Genomic DNA, 17,813 nt, shown 5'->3' on the forward strand with positions numbered 1-17,813 from the left:
AATGGAATTCACTAACATTGGGGTGTGAGGGCAAACCTTTCAAATAAATAATTCTTACAACAAATTCATAACTTGTAACTCATCAATATTTATCATCAAATATTTCACATAAAAACAAATATCTTTACATTGTGAACCATCATAAAATATATATCAATACCATCATATAAACAAATTCCTAGGCTTTTCTCGTGGTCAACGTTTACGCCCCGTTGACAGGGTTGTGTTGTCCCCTTTTTGGGACTGGAACCTCCTTTTCTTAAGGATGGCTCCTTTGGAACCTAAAGGTACACTCCCTTGCTAAGGAGCTTCCTTTTTTGGATCCTCAATAGTGTACTCCCTTGCTAAGCAGCTATCAAATGTGCACTGTCTCCTTTTTTGGGACTGTCCCTTGCTAAGGACTAACTGCAGTATGACAGTCCCTTGCTAAGGACTAAATACTATACTGAACTTCTAATCATGACTTACCATAGGTTTTCAAAACATATTCAATATGCTCACAAAAATAATCCATTCATAATTCTTAAAAAAATATAAAGATATATTCATACATACAAGTTTAACTAAATCTAGGTCGTCCCACAAGTTTTTCATAAAAAGAATAGTAAATGTGCATATCAAACATTTATAAAATATCAATTTATATATAGAATAATCAACATATTTCCTTGATATAAAATAGTTTAATAATCAACACTGTTTTGAGAAAACCCCCAAAAATTAGTAAACACCACTTACCTCTTAGTTGCAAAAATAAAAGAAATCAACCTCCCTTGAATCACAACAATTCAGTAGAATTAGAACCTAGCAACACCAAAAATAGGTTCATCAATACATAATTTCCCACTTAAAAACCTATTTTCACACTTAAATGGTTTTATCCTAGACAATATTTGATATATCCAAAATCCTCCATTTATTCACATAACTATCCAATTCGCTTTCAGTTTTGATAAGATATTTGGACTTAAAAAATATTTCTGCCTTATCAGATTTTTCCATTAACGTAATCATAGGTATTCATGAAACTTCAATAGGGCCGAATAATAAATATTTGAACAACCTGAATGTAACAGCCATATTATTTATTCATATCCATTCCCTCTAACATTACATTTATCCAATTTAGTATTGGAAGCCATGTATTGCCTTAATTTGTTGCTTAGCATTCCCTCTTGATGCCACTAGATGTCCATTGACTCTAACATTATATATATATATATATATATATATATATATATATATATATTTATAATCAACTTAACATTGAAATCCACATGATAGCTTTAATCTATCAATCTAGTGCTAGTATGCTCTCTTGATGTCGCTGGACATCTATTGACCTTAATATTTTATATATATATATATATATATATATATTCAATCTAACATGGAAAGCCACGTACAAGCCTTACTATCAATCTAGTTGCCTATTGTCCCTTTAATGCTACTGGACAAGGATTTAGACAATAATAAAAGTGTGATGGTTGATCGGTCAACAATTGAGGCTATGTGTGAATGCAATTACTTTGGGCACTCTTTTCACTTTAACATGGTGACAACATCCAAGCCTATTACTCTATTTGGCTCAATTTCAATGTCTGTGTTCCTTCCTGACATATTGACCAATCTTTACCTAATATAATAAAATTATAGGAGCCGTTTTCTTTTAGTATAATGATAGTCTATGTTCATATCAATTGCTAGCTATTGACTATTCAAACTTCTTAAATCTTGAGCATGCGAAAAATCATACCTGAAGACTCCAACTCAACGCCACAGTGAAGAAAGGCAAAGTTCAATAGTCGACTGAAGCAAAAATGAAGCCCCCATCAGTAAAATACACGTGTGACTAAAGCGGAAGAAGGCTAGGGTTTTCAGGGCCCATATATTTACTTAGGTCACCTCACTTAGGCTTCATATCCCATAGTATTTATCTTATTTTTAATATTTTTGGCCCAAATCAATTTAATTCATTTAATTGTAGGCCTCCTTTATAATTTACTATAATAATTAAATACGTATCAAAGTTATGGGGTGTTACACCTTTCACTATTCTTCATGTCTTTTAGCATACCCACTGTTTTAGTATTTTAAAAAAAACAAAGAAACAAAAATAATAATAATAATAATAATAATAAGTAAGGACTAATAATAATAACTAACAAGATAAGACTCTAGAGTGAGATAGAGAGACACAAAAATGTTGTGGATTGTTAAATAAAAGGCACTATTTCACTATATATTACCAAAATAAAAGATTTGAGACTAATAAAACATTTAAAAGAGAGAGAAGGAGGAATCTGAGGGGTCACTACCTCCGTTATATTGGCCTCCACCACCATCAAGACATCGAAACCGCTACGGGTAATCTTTTTTTCTTTTTAAATTAAGGGCTTAAATATGATTTAGGTTTAGGTAATTTGGTAAGTTAGTTTTTGTTTTAGGTATATAAGTAGAGAGAATATTTGGTACACAATGTAAAGTCATATTCTACCATGATTTAATTTTAAATCATCTATAAGACATATGCATAGACACTTGCCTACATGATATCTTAATGTCACACTATCGATGAGTGGAAGACAGTCAGAGAGTTGAGTATACTTTTATTTCATAGTATGAAATATGTGAACACAATACAAATTAGTTCATTTCCATGGTCTTGTTACTCTTTTGCATTTATTTTTGGTTTCATGATTTAAAAAAAAATAATAATAATAATCTTACCTTAAGAAGGCTACAAATATGCAGTGAAGCTGCTAAACCAATTTTTAATATCTCAAAATATGTATATTTCTTTACTCTAATTTAGTTTATTTTTTCTTTATAATTTATGTACAACATTATTCAAAACTATTTTACATAAAATATTATAAAATTATCTGTGCATCGCACAGGCAGCTTACTAGTTAAATTAATTAACTGGGGTCAATCTATAACCTAACAACTAGTTTCTTTGTAAGGTTGGCAAAATTTTAAATTTGTAACAATTTATCAAAAAAAAAAAAAAAACCACAAATTTTCTTAGGCAATTTGGGATAAATCTTGTCAATTTTCATCTAAGATTACCCATATTTGATCTAATTTAATGTGGGATGTACTTTATATGTATATTTAAAATTTTAAAGGTCATGTTAACGTGTACTCTTAGGGCAATTGTTAATAAACTATTTTAAAAAAATTTAAAACCAATTTTATGAAAAATGTCCTTAGGATATTCATTATCATTTCCCAATTTTAAATAGTGAAATTGTACCATGGTAGGGTTAAATGTAGTTGTCTACGCTAATTTTATATATTCTAATTCATCAGTACTCTTGTGCCCTCTGATTGGAGAAGTAGTTTGGACAATAATGTAAACATTATAAATTAATTTTAAATTATACTCATTAACTATAAAATTTTGTAATTGGCAAAACTTAGATTTTTTTTTTTTTTTTTTGAGAGATAAAGAGTTAGCTATAGTTCTTTTAATTGCAGTACAATTTGCCATAAAATTAAATTCAAACATATAGTGGATTTTCTCATTAATAAATAAAAAGGCAAATTACAACTTTTCCACTTGTGATTTGACCGAAATTTAAGTTGTAAACCTATAGTTTGAAATTTGACACTTTACCCACTTGAAGTTAGTTCAGTTTAATTAGATTTCTTTAACGTACATTTGTTAAAAATATGGCTAAATATGTGATTTTGATTCACTTTTATGTCTCTCCTCCAAAAACATAAAAAACATAAAAATACAAGATCAAATAAGATAAAAAAGTGTCCAACGGAATACTTGTATAATGGGATTTCAAACCACTGGTATGCAACTTAAATTTTGATCAAACTTCAGGTAGATAAAGTGTCAAATTTTAAATCATAGGTAGGCAGCTTAAATTTTAGCCAAACTATAGGTGGGTAAGTTGTAATTTGTCCAAATAAAAAACATAGTGGCTTTAACCAATTGAATAGAAACAATGTCATTTTTAACGAGGATAATTAGATTCGATTAAATACAATTATATATTTGAATTTAATTGAAAATTTTAATGAATTGCATTTATGATTGCAATTAAATTTAACTATTTTTTCATTTTTTTGTTCTCAAAGAAAAACAAGGGTCTCGCAGTCACAAATGTGGTCACTGCCCCCATGTTACTTAAGTCATTGCATTACGTTATGACGTGTCACTCAAGCACTAATAACTATTTAAATATATATATATATATATATATATATCTAAAAACTGAAGCGTAACATTTGTTGTTGCTATGCTCATATTGCGCCACCTCATTTGTCATGTCATTGCCGCATAATTATTCTTTTTATTATTTAATTTTTATTCCTAAATTTTGTTTAAAATGTTAGAATATATAAATATTTTTTTGAGAATGTATTAAATATATAAATAGATTAACTTTACACATTCATCTTGGCAGTTTTAACTTTATATATAACTTTGCATTTATAAATTCATCTACTTTAGATGTTTATAACTAAGCAATACAATCAATGAAGAATTTAAAACCAAAAACAATGTCTATACATATCTATCTATACTATTATATAATAATGGAAGCTTTAAAATAAGTTTTACAAAGCTCTTTTTGTGCCATGTCATTAGCAGCCTTTTTTTTTAAATTTTTAGTTTTTTTACTTTGTTTAACCTTTCATCTTCTTCCACCATTGTCTTCTTCTTAGTTCAAATTTTCATCTTCTCCAATCATGTCTTCTTAAAATTTTCATTTGATTTCCTTTATATCTTCATAAATTCTACGGTTTCACTTTTTTGAACATTTCATCTACCTCCATCCTTCCAACCTTCCATCGTCATAAATTCTACGGTTTTACTTTTTTGGACCTCTCATTTGCTTCCACCCTTACTCTTCCCACTTGATTTTCTTATAAATTTCTTTTGCTTCATTTCTACCTCTCTCCCCTATTCTTTCCAAGTTGTTCATTGCAAAAAGGTCAATACTCTCTCTCTCTCCCCCCCCCCCCCCAAATTTGTCTCTTTTGATACATTTTTTTATTGTTTCAACCACTTTTTCCCCCGCTAATAGTTCTTTTTGTTATTGTTGATTTAATTGTCACTTCACATTTGTTTCTCTTTTTGGAAAAGTTGTATCGACTGAAAGTTCAAATAGTGTGTAAAATACCTATGAACGTTTGGACTCCCAAATACAAAAATACCAATACAAGCTTATAATCAAACAATATATATACAGAATATGAAATATAGGCTATAACCAAATTGGTAACACACTCTAAACAATAATTAAATACAATCACAACATTAATTAAAAGGTAAAGAGTAAAGGAAGAAAGATGCAAACACAAAGATAACACAGCGATTGTTATCGAAGAGAAAACCAAAGTACTCAGTGAAAAACCCCTTCGCCACCCTCCAAGCGGTCAATAATCCACTAGAGAATAAAGTTAGGATACATGAATAATAGAAGACCCTCCAAGCCTAATCTACCTAGTACACCTAATCCCTCCAAGCTTCTTACTCCAATAGGGTTATGCCGAACCTTGTCTTCTCTAGCTTATCAGATCCCACAATAGCCCATTGCATGAACCAAATGAATTGGTCCCTTCTGAACTGCTTCTCAAGCACCAAAACACCTCCTCACTGATATGGATCTGGTGAGATAAAGATTTGGCAAATGTACCTCTCAAGGATATGTCAATGAAGAGGGTGAGAGTAAAGGAATTTGGAGAATCAAAGGATGAAGATTGTGGATAAGTCAATCTTGTTTTTCTTTAGGGTTTCTCTCTCAAAATTCTCTCTGGAAGCTCTTCACATTTCGTGGGTATAAGGGTATTTATATTAGGGTGCATGAGGAATACGAAAAGTCAATTTCAACCAAACAGGGCATTTTGGTGACTCAACCTTGAGACTGGAACGAGTCATGAGTTTGAGTTGCGAGCTAACTGCCTGGCCAGACTGGAAGTTTTGTCCTGTAGTGCTCCAGCTGTCGTGACCCTTTAGCTCCCCTACATGCTTCACATGTATGCCACCTTTGGTGACTTGCCAGTCGCAAGATCCAGTCGCGAGGCTCTTCTTGAGTGCACACAACTTGAGTTTTCTTCACACTCTCTCACACACTACCCTTACATAATTCTCATCTAAATACAGGGTATCTAATTGCTAATTTACAAGCAAATTTGGCACGGAATAAAGCCAACACATGATTGAATAAATTCAATCTTACATCGACTTTTATGCATATTTAGGTAATTTGTTATTCCAATTCCTGTTCAAAAATTTTTTTTTCCTTTTTTATTTTTTCAATGATCCATTTATATGTTAAACTATGAGACTTTACTAAGTTTTTTTTTTTTTTATTTTAAAATCATTTTGGGTGAACAAAATTGTAGTTTTTGTAGAGAAAGTACTCTTAATAATTGTATTAGGAATACTCTATTTATAGTGCCACTTATTTAGATAAAAACAAAGGTTAATCAAATGGAAATAATTGGACTAGTGACATATTTTAGCTTTCGCAATTTTATTTTCATTATTATTTTGTTGTTGTTGTTGTTGTTATTATTATCAATTATTATAATGATGCACATAGAAACTTAATTATAAGATTTTGCTAATAATTGTTTATTTTATAATATTTTTGGGTGGACAAATTTGGAGTTTCTGTAGAGAAATAATCTTAATAGATTATATATAAAAAATTATTTTCCTAATCGATCAAATTAATCATTGTTAAGTGATGATTGATAAGAAATTTAGTTTTTTCGTAAAGTATCTTCATATAGGTTTGTGTTGATTCAATGTATTTTTATGCATGTATTGAGATAAGTAATGTATTCAAGAAGAGAGATCAGGATTATACATTGTATACTTTAAAAGATGTATAATATTAAAGTAGGATGCAACAAGTTAAAATTTTTTAATAATGGGAAAAAGCTATTTTTCTCATCCTTTTCTAAATGTCATAATTGTTTTTAGACACCTTAAAACAAAATTGGATTAACCTAGTAAATTAGCCAAGTGTTTACTTAGTTCAAATTTCATATCTAGGTTAACACAATCATATAATCATATCAATGTAAAGTGCGGAATATAAAAAACATAAAGATATGATGAACCAGAAAACCAAACCAGTAAAAACCTGGAGAGGATTTAACCTAACTATCCTCAAGGTAAACCTGAATCCACTATGAAAGAATCGAAGTTTTACAATATGACTTAGACCACTAACATCCTACTGCTACCCACCAGTAGAAACTTACTGACACAACCACATGCAAGCTCCGAGATCACGAACTCCTTCTTTTTTGGATTCTCCAGCAACTACAAGCATACCTGCTTGTGTTTCTTTAAGCTCTTTAATGCAACAACTGAATCAATTACCAAGTTCTTGACATAGTCTTAAATCTTGGAAACCCTAAGTATGTGTGAAGGCAACCATCTCTTGATCTCACAAAAGATTCACACACACAGCATAATGGACTATAAAAACGTGGCTAGGGTTTTCCCTTTTATACTTAAGACAAAACATAAAACCCTACGCATCATATGGGCTTTGGATAAGTTGGAAAATTCTGTAGAAAAACATTCTGCTTGTGTCTCGATCGATCAAGCAAGACAAAATTGCACAATAAATTCTGCAGTAACTCGATTCCAACTTTACATAAAACGCATATACTTTGAGTAAATCTAAACAAGATTAAAACCTGTTTTGATCATGATTTGCCAACAATACAAATTAGAGTCCTAATATATTAGTTTCTAATCCTTAGAACCTAATAGATACAACTTTTATGAGAAATATAAAAGCTATATAAAAAAGAGTTTTTTTTTCTAATAATTTAAATAAAAAAAAAGTATTTCTTAAACCAAAGTGATCAGGATATTCATTAAATTTTTCCACAGATAAATTTAAAAAAAAAAAAAAAAAAAAAAAAAAAAAAAAAAGCCATTGATCATAACTCATAAGTCATAGCACAAGCATTGACTAAGAGGAAAAATATCAGAAAAGCAAACATTGCTTCACATAGTCCTTTTGGTAAATTGAAGTGGCCAATGGTATAGCATCAATCCTTGAGAGGAAGAGATCAGTGGTATAGAGGCAGAGAAAGAGCATGGGATTCTTATCATCCATCTGCTGCTGCTTTTATCTTCCTTCTCGTGTGTCCAGTGATGGAGGAGGTGCCCTGAATCAGCCTCTGAAGTCTAATTTCATTAAAACGGAAGTTCAAACCACAATTCTGTTTTCACACTTCCCTGTCAATTCAAAGCTTTCTCGTTTGTAATTTTCAGCTTAAGGAAACTCTTGTGATCCTTTTCACTGTCTTTCTAGTTCTAGTACAGAATAAAAAGAGAAGTGTTCTGAAGTTTCCCTATATATCTGCTTATCAAGAAATTGTAGTATGATTCTTTTTACCATCTTTTATGTGGCCAAAATATACTTTGGATGATGTGTCTATGAAGAAGTTAGTTTCATGTCAAAGTACTCTTTCTAAAAGATGATCAGTTAATATATTTGCTTTCTCTTTCTAGTCAATCATGTATTAGGTTGAATTACTATAGCCTTTGTAATTTTGATTGATGCATCATGCCTTCATGGAGATATTGGAAAGAGTTCATCAATGTTCATAAATTGCAAACAATGGTCAGATGATTAAGAATATGTAAATTTTATCAAATAGATACAATTTTCACTGTGATTGACTCTCTCTCTTGCGGGGTCTTTGTTTGGAGCACCGTCTGTTACGACTTACGACTTACGACAATGGCTGGTGGCATGGCAAGTGGCAACAGAGTTGACAATTGTGGAAGTTGAACCGGTGATTATGGAATTGGGGTTTTGGCCGTAAAGGTTGGGCTTGTTTTGTTTTTTGTTTTTTTTTTTTGTTTTTTTTTTAATTATTATTTTATATATATATATATATATATATATATATATATATATATATGTATGTATAAACCTATGAAGCACGGGTGCGTTTCGGGACTCGGGTGCGGGTGCGGGTGCGGGTGCGGGACTCGGCAATTTTTTAAAAAGGTGGGTGCGGGTGCAGCAGGACTCGGCGATTAAAAAATTATTAAAAATATTTTTATAATATATATTTAATATATTGCTAAGCATACTTTTACTTTTTCACATTATATAAACAAATACCAAATTTAAGAGTAATAGTAGATAACAACTAAAACGTAAATTTTCAGATTCACAAATTTATTTCTAAGCAATTTGAAAGAGAGAAATCGTAAAGAACAAAGAATAAAAATTCAAGAAAAGAGCAGAGAGAGCACACCTAAAGGCTGAAGCAGTGCAGTGTGCACACAGCAATCACTATAGACGGAGCACACAGAGATGAGGGACGAAGCAGTGAAGCACATAGAGAAGGAGATGAGGGACGGAGTGAGAGAGGAGATTTGGATGAAGTGTGAGTGACTTAAGGGGTCTGGGTAAGTCAAACGGTGCGTTTGCACCTTTTTTTTTTTTTTTTTTTTTTGAATTTCGGGCTGACTCGGCCGTTTCGGCCGATACAGGCCGATACGGCTGATACGGACCGAGTTGGCCCGATTTCAGCTGCGTCGGCGCCGATTTCGGCTACGTCGGCGCCGACTTTGGCCGCGTCGGCCTGCGTCGGCCCGAGTCGAGATCCGCCACGTGGCGCGACGCGGCACGATGCGGGACGGACGCGCGGTCTGCGGCGTCCCTCCCGCGTCGCCGCGTCGGACGCGGGTGCGCCGACCTGGGAGCCGCGTCCGTGCATCCCAGGTATAAACCCTATAATGGATCATAAAGGCTTAGTATTATTCGAACACACAACTTCCGAACTTGGAAATATAACGGATCATAAAGACTCTCTACTACTAAGTCACCTACGGAGTCCGGAGAAGGTGTTTTATAATTTATCATGCAATTGCAGAAGTGAGAGGTCTCATACTTTAGGACAAAACGAGATACTAACAGTAGTGAATGGGTTTGGTGTAGACGCCGTTCCTTGAGTAGCATCCGCATAGTCATGGCCGCCATTATAGAAAAACGAGAGAAATTAAAGTAAGCCCGTTTTTCTGCTATACTTGTCACTGTCTTCTTCAGTCAATTGTCATATTCTTGGTGAACGGGGTAATCGGTAGAAGGCACCAACTTGAGTGCATGTTGCTCTACACTCATTCAGCTCCTTGGATTATTCATTCCTGGTGCACATAAAAATTTTCAGAAAGAAAAAAGTTGATGTAATTAGATTTTTTTTCCCCATATTTTGGGGAATTTTTATTTTAGTTCTTGTATTCTTAAATGTTTTGTTATGGTTTTTGTGTTTTAAACAATGTTTCAGTTTGATTTTTTTTCCTTATCTCAGTGACCATAAATATTAATGTGATTAACAAAATGCTCACCCTTAGAAATAAGGTAGCTAAAAGTTAACAAAATGATAATAAAAATATTTAGTTGATAACTTGATATTGGTAAAGTCGCATGAGCGTCTTACTAAAAATTCTACATAAAAAAAAATAAAAGAATAAAATAAATTTTAAAAAGAAATCTATTCAAATTTCTTTTCTTTTCATTTAGTATTTTTTGGCAACCCAACACACACATATATAAACATAAAAAATTACAAATTGATAAATTTTGATCCCCAAGTTGATTTGATATTGATCGAGTATGTGTTATGTGGGGTGTGTGCTAGGTTGAGCATATTAGTTAATCCAAATTTTATTAATAACTACAAAGAACCACAATTGTTACTAGGTTAGTCCTATTAGGTATAATGTAGGTGTGACTAATTTTTTTCCTTCTTCCTTGTACATCCTATCCAAACAAACTCGTTTCTCTCGCAATAAACCATTTTTTTTTAAAATGAAAATACATATTAGAACCAAACACAATTCTCCGAAACTCCATGCCACTTTCCTTAAAGGCAATTGAATTGGCGGCAGCTAGGTGAGTGGAGACTGCAATAGTGGTCTAGTTGCCCGAGGAGCCCAAGTAGTCTCGGAAGGATTTAGATAAGCCACCTGAACCAAAAGAAAAAATACCGAGGAAGAAAGTAGAGACATGCAAGTAAGGGAGAGGGGAAGTTTCCAGGCAAAGTACCCATCACTTCCGCATTCAATGCACTAAACCAACTCAGCTAACCGCATTTATCGCAAAATGACCCCTGAATAGTTCCCTTACATCTTACAACACATTTTACCACCTCCAGTGAAGCCTTGATGGGACAAGCATCCAAATAAAGATCAGTGGTTGTACAAGTGGAGGGTTAGCATACACTCCAAATTTCCTAAGGAGAGGGGGACGGAAAAATTTAGAGAATAACCTTTATCTTCTAAGAGCAAACCTTGTAACCAAAACTCAGGGAATATATGAACCATTGATCCCTGGACTAACCCAAGGAAGAACTAATTCAGAAACTTTCTTCTTTCTTTCTGGAAACTTCTCGTAATCTTATTAATTTTATTCAAACGAGTAAGGCTTGAATAGGTTGACCTCGATAACCCATCTCTATAAATTAATTGTATTGGGCTATCACATATTAACCTTCCGTCCAATGTGGCTTGGGTTAGCTGATTATCTCTCACCCAGAATCGTAATGACAAAAAAAAAACATTATTAAACATACAATGATCAAAATGAAGCTTATATTTCTATAAAATTAAAAATTATAAAAATAGAAGGGCTGAGATGAAAATTCCTCCAAAATATAGGGATTAAAGATTTTTTTTCCTTAATTTTAAGAGGCCTTAGTATTGGTGGGAGTAGAGTTTGTATAATTTAAATTTTATTATGGCTACCCTAGAAAGAAAGTATAGAGCCGCCACTATCCGGATTCCGGGTAAATTCCCTTCAATTACTAGTTGAAAAGTGTAGGAAGATTGCTCAAATTAATTAACAAAACTATAAATCAATTTCAATAGTATATCAATACAGTAAAACAAGAATTTGCTCAAATTAACTTAACAAAATCAACAAGTGTAATAGCATAAAAATTCAATATTAAGCAGACCAAGAGATGGTTCAATACATAAATAAACTCTAGAATTTAAAGAAGAAATTTATGGATTTTTTGAACTAAGGCACATAACTGAATTCACAGTCCTTAAGAAGCGATTTTGCCCCATTAGAATGACTCTGTTAGTGTAGATGGCTCAAGAGATTGCTCTTTAGGATACAATAACAACTTTATTAGCATGCACTTATAAACAGAGTTTTGAACTCATCTTAGATGCCTAAAGAGAAAGTTATAAGTATAAGATAGAGGGTGAAAGAAAAACAGAGTATTGTATATTTGATCTTTGAAAGCTAATCTTATATGGAACAAAGTAGTGTACATCTAGTAGGAAAATAGCTAGACTTACGCAATGGCAAGCTTGATGCAGGACGTGCTCTACATGAAAATTATCTCCAGATGAGTAAATCCCCAAATTCAAATATGATGACAACTTTAAAGGTTTGAAAGTTTTTACCTTTCTAAGAGGGAAGAGAATATATATAAAAAAAACATTTTAAGTGTGATTGATATCTTAAGTAAGAGTGTGGAGGGAAAATTTCATTTATGTTGATGTCACAAATCACAATCTGTAAGGGCCTATTTAGATTGAGGGGGGAGGGAGTGGGAGTGAAGGGGAGTAAAATAGAGTTGGCTGAAAATAGGTTAATTTTGGGACGATTTTACTCTAGTCCCCCTCAATTCAAATGGACCATAAGAAACTGGTATATTTTTGAAGAGATCAGTATATTGTTGAAGGAAAGAGAAAGAGAGGACTTATGGGATTTTCTGCCACCAACCCCAACCTAACATGCTGGGTTTTTTAGAATAGGTTTATGGGCTTGGGCTTTGTAAAGTTATTAAAGAAAGTGGGCCTTTAGCTTATAAAATTTTTATAATATATCCGACAATCCCCTATACATGTTATAAAATTTTATATTAGAAAGAATTGAACAATCACAAGGTATCTTATTGCTGATGTCTTGTGTACTTAAATCTACACTTTGGTGTTCATGATCTAGAACCAATTTCATTAATCACAAGAATATAAATGTGTTTAGAGGATGCAATTTGCATTAAGAATGTATGAGCTGAAGTTAATTTACCTTTTTTTTTTTTAATGTAAATCTATATCTATATATTTATCTATATATATCTAAAAGCTGAAGCGTAGCATTTATTGTTGCTACGCTCCAGTTGAGCCACATCAGCATCTACGTCATTATCTTTTTTCTTTCCAATTTTCCTATAATTGTTTTTAATATTTACACTTCTCCAACCTTTCTCCCTCTCTTATCTTTTCATCTCTCCACTATTTCTCTAACCTTTCTCTCTCCCTTACCTTTTCATCTTCCCACTACCCTCTACATTAATATCATTCTTCTTCTTTCCCTTCATCTTCCTTTATTTTTTTCTCTTCTTATTCACACCTTCTTTCTATATATTTTTCACTATTTCTTCCATTCTATGCATAGTGTTCCCTCACAAAAAAAGGTTCTCTCTCTCTCTCTCTCTCTCTCTCTCTCTCTCTCTCTCAATTTTTTGGTGGATTTTTTATTTTTCTTGCATCTCTACTTTAGGTTGATAATTTTTTATATTCTTTAAAACTCTACTTTGGGTTAATGCAATTTATTTATTTATTTATTGTTCTCTTTGACTGCGAAATGATATCATCTTGCGTTATAAATTCGGATAATTTGATATTTATTCTATTACGTAGCATGATTTTTTTAAAAGCTCAATTTAGATGTTAAACTATAAGACTTTACCAATTTTGTTTATTTTTTAATCCTTTGTGGTGGACAAAGTATTTTTAATAGTTGTATTAGAAGTACTCTATAATGCCATTTAGTTAGAGAAAAGCAAATGTTAGGGTGACAAAATTTAGTTTTTGCAATTTATTTTAATTATTATTATTATTTTATAACAATGCATATATAGAAATTTAATTCATAAATTTTGCTAATAATTTTTTATTTGATAGTATGTTTTGGGTGGATGAAATTACAATTTCAAGAAAGATAATAACTTTAATAGATTATCAACAACAAATTGTTTTCCTAATTGGTCCAATTAATCATTGTTAAGTTTTGTTAATTTAATTAGTTACGTTTTTCGATGTTTTGGATTAAGCAGAAAAAAAAAAAGGTTTGAGAAAGTTTTTTTAAAACTAAAAGAATAATTTTCAAATTTTATATTTTTTTAATGATTCACAAAATGGTATAAATAAATTTTATTAAATAATGAATATTTTCGTTAACTTGCCTTTTGAATTTTTGAGAAAAATTGTATTGTTTTCATTTTGGTATGACAAAATTTATATTTATGATTTATTATTGTTCATATAATAAATAAAAATATGATTACAAAATAAATTACTCTTTATTAAATTAGTTTACTTTTTTTTAAATTAATAAAACCACCATAAAAATAATTAGTACGTGCAACATGCGAATCGCGGTTAGTTTATATTTAAAAGCTGAAGCATAGAATTTAATGTTGCTACTCTCTAATTGTGCCACATCATCCACCTATTTTTAGCTCTTACTCTCTCATTTTTAATTCTTCTTCTCTTTATTAATTTCTCACTTTCTCCAACATTCATTCAATCTTTTACCTTTTGATCTTCCCACTCTCCTCTACCCAACCGTTACTCTTTCTTCTACCCATTCATCTTCCTTTTATTTTGACTCTTCTTATCCCATCTTCTTTACTATAAATAAATTATTATCTCCCATTCAATCCATATTTCCCACACCATAATATGTTAACTCTCTCTCTCTCTCTCTCTCTCTCTCTCTCTCTCTCTCTCTCTCTCTCTCTATATATATATATATATATATATATATGCTGAGTTAACATAGCTTGACCCTGGTTAATTAATTCAATTACCCAAGTTGATTAATTAAGTTCAATTGCATGCAAAATGTGAAGGCACCAACAAATCACCAAAAATACTAAGTGCAACGGGAAATAAATTGAACACAGTGATTTGTTGACAAATGGGGAAAACCTCGCAAGGTAAAAACTCTACCAGGTGATTTTAAGGTCACCACTCCCAAAAATCCACTAGTCAACAATTAAGCGGTTACAAGTATAAGGAATCTTACCAACTACCCTGGCTTATCCCGAAATACCAACCTACAGTTGAATCTTTACTCCAACTATACGTGACTAACCTTTGCACAAATCCTAGTACGTGACTAACTCCAACAACTTGAACAGATGTTATTGGCTGCAAAGTTCTTCACTTCATCAAAAATGAAGATCTAGAAGCACTTGGTTGCAAAACCCTAAGGTGTACAAACGCAGAAGCTTTACACAGAGAATAAATCTATTGGTCTCTGTATCCGTATGTGACGGCTTTTTAAATAAGTCTCATATATGTCTAGGGTTATGAGAAAAGAAACCCTAAACAAATACACAAGACTAGGCTGAATTTCAAATCTGGAAATTCTAAAATCGTAATTCTCGATAGATCGAGCTACTGTCGAGCTATTTATCGAGCTTTATATTAAGTCTCGATAGCAGGTATCTGTCGAACTATCCGTCGAGACTTAATGAACAGTTTTTCTTTAGTTGTTTCTTGGATCAATCTTCATGTCCTTAATACTTGACTTGAACAACATGTTTCTTGAAGTATTAAAGCCATCTTAGATCTACCCAATTAAAAGTAAAGTGCATTTTGTCAAAGAATTAGCCAATTACAATAAATTATGGCCCTAAATATATATATATATATATAGATAATTCTTTCTTGAAACTCTAAATGCGTTTTGGTGTTGTGTTTTTTGAGTACGCATCATAAGTCCCTTCACTCCTTCATATAGTTTTGCTTTGATATTTATTTGAGTTAATAGAAAAGACATTCCCAAAGCCTCAAAAATTATTTGCAAAAAAATTGTAAAACCCATGTAGAATCAAATGCAATCCAAATAGTGGTAATGTTTATTTGCAATAGTAAATATACGCATCTCTTTATCATGCATAGCAGTAATGTTTATTTTTCATGACTTCTATTTGTTCAGAGTTTAGGAAAAAAAATTTGTTTTGGCCAGAAGGAGATGATTGTTGAGAGACTGAATACATATTGGATTGCTTTTAGATATGCTTTGTTAGTTTTATGTGTTTTTCTGTTAAAATAAAAATATATGGGAAAAGTGTGCTTCATATTTGCTTAAGTTGGTAGAAGTCTTGATGGTGATAAATGTTTGTTTGTCAAGGTTCAGCAAAGGTGAGTGTATGGTGTAGAGTCCGATACGGGTGCACACTCTTTCTGATTCAATCTATTTTGGTTCCTTCTTTTTTATACAGAACCCTGTATATACATCAAATCCCAAATTTCATCTTCCCACCTTGTTACGGTTTTCAGTAATTTAATTTTGATTTTGTTTGTTCTGTAATGAATATGTGTTTCATTCTGTTATGCATGTTTGTTACAAGTGTTCTTAAAAAGTTATATTATAACTAATTGGCAATTTCAATTGTTAACAACATTCTATTTAATTTTTTTCTATTTAGATTAGTACATCAATCTTGGGCATCCACATTCAATTGAGGGCTTCTCTAGCAGGTGTGAAAGTGATTCTGCTAATCACTGCTAAGTATATAAAAGATCTTATATTCCACTTATAAGTACATTAAAGTTCGTTTGAGCTATTAGCGATGTTTTCTCTTATTAACCAGTAACTCTATTAGTGTCATTTGCATTCCTTGAGACCATTTTAAACCTGGCAGATTTAAGGTGTTGTTAGTTTCATTAAGGTTTGAAATCTGCCATTACTAAAATTTAATTGTATTGTAAAAAGTTAAGAAAACAGAAAATATCCAAACTGCTTGATGTGCTTAAATTTGTTATAGATGAGATTTTAGATGCAATTCCTCCAGCATGTATGTGCTTCAACTTTGGACATTAGTTTAGTAAAAAATTTCTTGACACTATAGTGCTTATGACCATTACACGCTTGAAACTTCTGTTAAGGACATATTTTGTGTAATTGGCTAATTTTTTGACAAAACGCACTTTACTTGTATTTGGTTAGATCTAGGATGTGTTTAATACTTCGAGAAACATGTTGTTCAAGTCTAGTATTAAAGCCATGAAGAATGGACCAAGAAACAAGTAAAGAAGGACAATTCATTAAAACTGGACAGATAGCTCAACACCAGTGGATAGATAGCTCGACAGCTACTCGACAGCTACTCGACAGATAACTATCTATCAAGATTTAATGAATGAAGCTCAACAGATTCTCGATCGATCGAGGTATCTATCAAGGTTACGGGAATTGGGATTTTCAGATCTGATTTTTGGTACATGCTTTTGTATTTGTGTAGGGTTTTTTTTTCTCACAACCCTAGATCTATATAAGGCTTATGTTAGAGGCTGTCACATAAGAGAATACAAGGAGAACATATGCAAAAGGTGACCGATGTCTTATTCTCTCTGAAAGAAACTACTGCGTCTTTACGCATTAGGGTTTTGCAACCAAGTGCTTCTTGATCTTCATTGTTGATGAAGTGAAGAACTTTGCAGCCAACATTCTTCTTCCTTAAGTTGGTGAGTGAGTCACGTACTGGGATTCGTGCAAAGGAATTAGTCACGTACTGGGATCCATGCAACAAAAAGGGTGGCGTTCATATATTGAAGAGTTCAAAGGTTCTGAAGCGGTAGAAGGTTTCTGTTATGAGTTTATCTACGGGGATTGTAGAGTTTAGGGACAAAGGTTTTGTACTAGATCTGAAACTTCTCTTTTCTATAGTGGATTGCTTTTCGGGAAAGTTTCCCCCCAGGTTTTTTACTGTGAAACTAGTTTGTTTCATTAGTTTTCCTAGGTCATCATATTTTGTCTTATTTA

Source organism: Quercus robur, chromosome 7, assembly GCF_932294415.1.
Source record: "Quercus robur chromosome 7, dhQueRobu3.1, whole genome shotgun sequence".
Lineage (NCBI taxonomy): Eukaryota > Viridiplantae > Streptophyta > Magnoliopsida > Fagales > Fagaceae > Quercus > Quercus robur.